The following is a 4,756-nucleotide window of genomic DNA, read 5'->3' as shown; positions in this document are numbered from 1 at the left end:
CGCGCCTCCTTTTTATAGGGGGACCAGCCCAATCACTCATTAATGCCCGAGGGTAACATCCAGACTCAGTTCTTTCACATGCGTCAGGTTGTAGTAAATATACGAATCATTGCTGATTATTGTGCTAAAGGTGAATTTTACTTATTGGTGTAACTATAATTAGTCAGCAATAATCCTGACATTGGTCCAGATGTGCGCATGTTGGCACTGCTCTTTGTGTGGAGCAGATGGAACTGTCCTTTTTGGCGCAGTGGTGCGTCAGTGTTTGATCGCTTGTTGCACATTTATACTTGGAATACAGAATAAAATTAAAATGTTATTTGTTATTAATAAGGCAATCTCGAGCCTACTTTTAGTGTTTCCGTAGCTGTGGTTTTTTTTAATACCTCTAAGATTTCTCAGAGATTTCCACACTAAATCCAAATGCACACCACGACTACCAGTGCACAGCGGTAATTCAATGCATAATGATGACGCTGCACTTTACTTCAAACTTTCTTATCCACAAAATCTCCTCTACATCTACAGTTTCTTCTGGTGAAATATAAACATTTAACTTATGTTTCTATTTAAAAAATAATATATAACAATGCACTCTAATTCTGTTGCACAGGTGAATACATTTTACAGGTTTGAAACAATATGATCATGCAGGAATATCTGTCTTTTTTACCTCTTCATGTCAAACATCTAATGTTAGAATGAGGATACATGAATGAGGAGAGGCTTAAAATGGCATGGGTTTCACTTGAAACTTTCAGATTTGTGCACCTGCTGACCGGTATCAACAGTAAATGAGGATTCTTACAATAAGTCCTAGTGTTGGCCTTAAAGTGGCTCTTTCAAGAAGAATAACAAGTTTAAGATCTTAATCTGTATTTAAAGTTACACTTCATAAGTAAATAAAAGTGGTTTGATTATGTGTTTTGTTTGGTGCACATTCAGTGTCGCTCAGCATCCCTTAAAAACAGCATCCCACTGACAGGCCTTTGCTGCCCTCTGTTGTCAAATTGCAGTTCACTGCAGGCAAACATGAAGATTTAAATGGTCATAGATGATAATGTTTAGCTGAAAGGATGATGGATCAACTGACAGACTGATGGGCTACAGCAATATTCAAACGTTCAAATATGTCAAACAGTAAAATGTTACCCTGCAAGCCAAATTCTTGTGACAGGGGAGGCACGTAGTTAAAATGACAATGTCAACAGAACGCAATTTATTCCCCAAATTATCTGGAGAAATGCATCTTTGACTTTGTGCTGGTTAGTGCACTGACTTTTAGCTTTAGGGGTGTTTGAGGTTGTTCAGATCCATACAGACTCACAGCCCCTTTCATAGTTTCCTTTATTTTAGTACAATGTGGCCTGTCAATGGCAATAAACTGTTGGCTAAATTTAGATGTGAACGGAAACTGTAAAACTGAAACCTGTAAATGAAAACTGAAAGCCACAACTGTAACCTCAAAGTCATTGTTTCATTGCAGACCCACACACAGAAGAGATGGTTTCATTTATTTATTTGAGGCCCAGTGAGGTAAACTCTACAGTATTTCACTAAAAAGCAAAGAATTCAGAAATGAATACAAACTTGTGCATCAGAACTTTCTGATCACTAATCACCTCACAACCCTTCAGATATTTCTGGTGACCCTTTGGAAGCGGCCCGACCCCTCGGTTGGTCTCTGTCTCTCTGTCTTTCAACCCAACCAGTAGAGGCAGATGGCCGTGCACGCAGAGCCTGGTTTCTTTCAATTAAAGGGGAGTTGTGTTCCTTGCCTTGCTTGCTCATGGGGATGATGTTGGATCTTTGTACATTAAAGAGCATAGTTTTGACCTGCTCAACATGAAAGTGTCATGAGAGGCCATGATGAACTATCTCTACCTTGACCAGCTACACCAGCAGTGTGCTACTTATGCATTATTGCATCAGTATCTACTTGTGATAATGTGACACATGATAGGCCTAATATGTCAGTCATGGGCATTTTATCCTGCAGAACAAGTACTCCTTGTTTTGATCCTCTAAAGTACAGCTGATGATAACAATTCTGCACTTCTCCTTAAGTAGGATTTTGAATGCAGGTCTTGTACGGACTATTTTCACATTGTTGTATTGCTACTTTTACTTAGCTAAAATGATCGGAGTACTGCTTCCACCACTAATGACATCCATCATAGATTACACGTCTTCAGCTGTATCTTAACCTGAACAGTTAACAACATTAAGGAACATATCTTTACTTTGTTGGTGTGTTTTGTTGTTGTTTTAGTCCGTGTTGGTGAGTAACTAGTTACATGCAATTAATTACAAAATAAATTAATTGTAATCAGACACAGTTACTGAGAAAAATATGTAATAATAATATGAAATAATAACTTTATTTGTATAGCACAGTTCATAGAGCAACGTCAACTCAAAGTGCTTTACATAATAAAATGAGGAATACACATAAAAGACAGTATAATAGAATTCGATAACACACTCACACAGACACACATAAAAACATACAAATTAGGTTTGACACCAATTAACTAAATAAAAGCTACAACAAGCAATTCTTAAAAGAGAAATTTCATTTGAAGCTGTCGACTGAATCAAAGAGTCTGACGTCCTCTGGAAGGCTGTTCCACAGACAAGGGCCGATGACACTGAATGCAGCATCACCGTACTTTTCAGTTCTTCTCTGGGGGACATTTAGGTCTACTAAGAGTTACTAATCAAAATGTTGGTGACTACAAAAGGGGTTTCTTTTAAAGATATTAATATTGGTAAAAAGCTGATACATAGAATAAAACATTCATTCTGTTGCTTTGCATCTTTTAGCTGAGCAGACATGCCTTCTTTTGGCATAGACTATTTCTGGACATTTTTCAGCTTTCTTGTTTAAAATGGGGGTATCAAACCTACATCCGGCCCACCAAAGGGTCCTATCTGGCCCTCTAGATGACTGAGATGAACAGCCTGATGTGTGAATTGAGACTGACTGAAGGTGGAAAAACAAAGACATACTGTTGAATTTGCACATAATTTTTCTTTCTTCTTTGTTTGACGGATGAACATTTTCAGAATGAAAGAAAAAAAATGAAGGGGTTGTTATTTAAAGGTTATTATGCAGTGGTTTTGAGTGTGCGGCCCACTTGAAATCATAGTAGCTGGGCAGCAGGGAAAAAGCTCTGACCAGAAAATGGATGATGCACGCTGGTCCTATAATAAATGACTAGATAGATGTGACAATGGAGATTTACATGATGGAGAAAGTTACTTTCTCTGTACACCTGAAGATGGACATTTTCATAAAGCACTGGGAGAAATGGGTGCAATATGTTCAGCCTCTAAGGCCTGGTTTTTGTTAAGATAATCACTTGAAGGAACATCCTGAACTGTTTTCTCAATTGTTTTCTCTTACCTGTCCAGATATTGCACAGTGATATGCAATTTGTAAAGCTAAGCAAGCATTCTCACTCTAGTCTTTATCTCTGCCTCTCTGGTTGCAAATAGTTAGTAGTTGCTACAGTTGTTAAATCCCCTTTTTATGGCCTTGCTTTGGAAATGGACAGAAAGTATTAGTCAATGGAAATGAAGACGAGGGTGAGAGGCATTATTTGAGATACAAGATTATTTTTTCAAGTCTGCCATCTTTATACATGGGTGTTGGTCTTTTTATTTAATTATTTTTATTTATGTATTGGTCTCATTTACTTATTTACTTACTTATTTGTAAGTTTTTTTTTCTCACACTGACTATACATTTATTGGCATTGACAAAGGATGTGTTAACACTGCAAAAATAAAAAGAAAGTTTAAAAAAAGAAGAAAGAACTGTATGTGGCCCCTGAACTAAAATAAGTTTGACACCCCTTGTGACTTTATTAAAAAGCTATTAACCATTAAATTGCATCATTAGTATTAATATAGTGACATTGGAGGATCAATTAGTTGCTTTTAAAAGAGGCCAGTTGGTCAGATATTAATGGGTTAGATGTTACTGTGTTTCTACAAGCAGACATATTTACTTGTTTGTCTTATCACAAATATCAAAATTTGTGACCGCGCCAAAATTCTACAGAGGAAGGGCTATGTTTTGGTAACAGCTGCTATTAAAATGTTAAAAAGTATGGCAAAAATTGTTAAAGCTGAAACTCCTATTTGAGTCCCAGAATCTGGTCAGTCACAAAATTTGGTGCAGTGCCTGTTAAGACTTTATACAGCACTCGAGGACAACATTTTCCTCAATCTTCTCACTTAATTTAAGAGGGGTTAGGTTAAGAATTTAAATGTATTATTTCCATCTGTGAACATGAGCTACTCTCTCTCAAGTCAGAAGAAGTCACATTTGTTTTAAAAGCAATCAAAAGTCATAACCAAGTGAACTTAGTCACATTACTTTGATGAAGTAATTAAAAAGTTACATCACTTATTATATCTTGGCAGGGTAATCTGTAATCCATTTCAGAAGTAACTTTCCCATCACTGGTTTCAGTTGAATAAATGAATGTCAGTGATGTGCTGCAGGCCCACTGACAGCAAATCAAATCTTGCAACAAGACAAATGGAAGCAATCAGGGTGTCTCTCTTTACCTTTATCTAGTCAACTGATAACGGATGCAGTCACGTGTCTCTGCCACGACGACACATAGTCCCGCCCCCTCTTGACTGACAGCAGCGAAGCCCCGCCCCTTAAACGTCTCATAACAACAGCTGGTAGCAGGGAGAGAAAGAGAGACAGCAGAGAGCAGCCACAGCAGGAACAAGT

Source organism: Epinephelus lanceolatus, chromosome 3 (assembly GCF_041903045.1).
Source record: "Epinephelus lanceolatus isolate andai-2023 chromosome 3, ASM4190304v1, whole genome shotgun sequence".
Classification (NCBI taxonomy): Eukaryota; Metazoa; Chordata; class Actinopteri; order Perciformes; family Serranidae; genus Epinephelus; species Epinephelus lanceolatus.
This window is presented reverse-complemented; position numbering follows the sequence as displayed.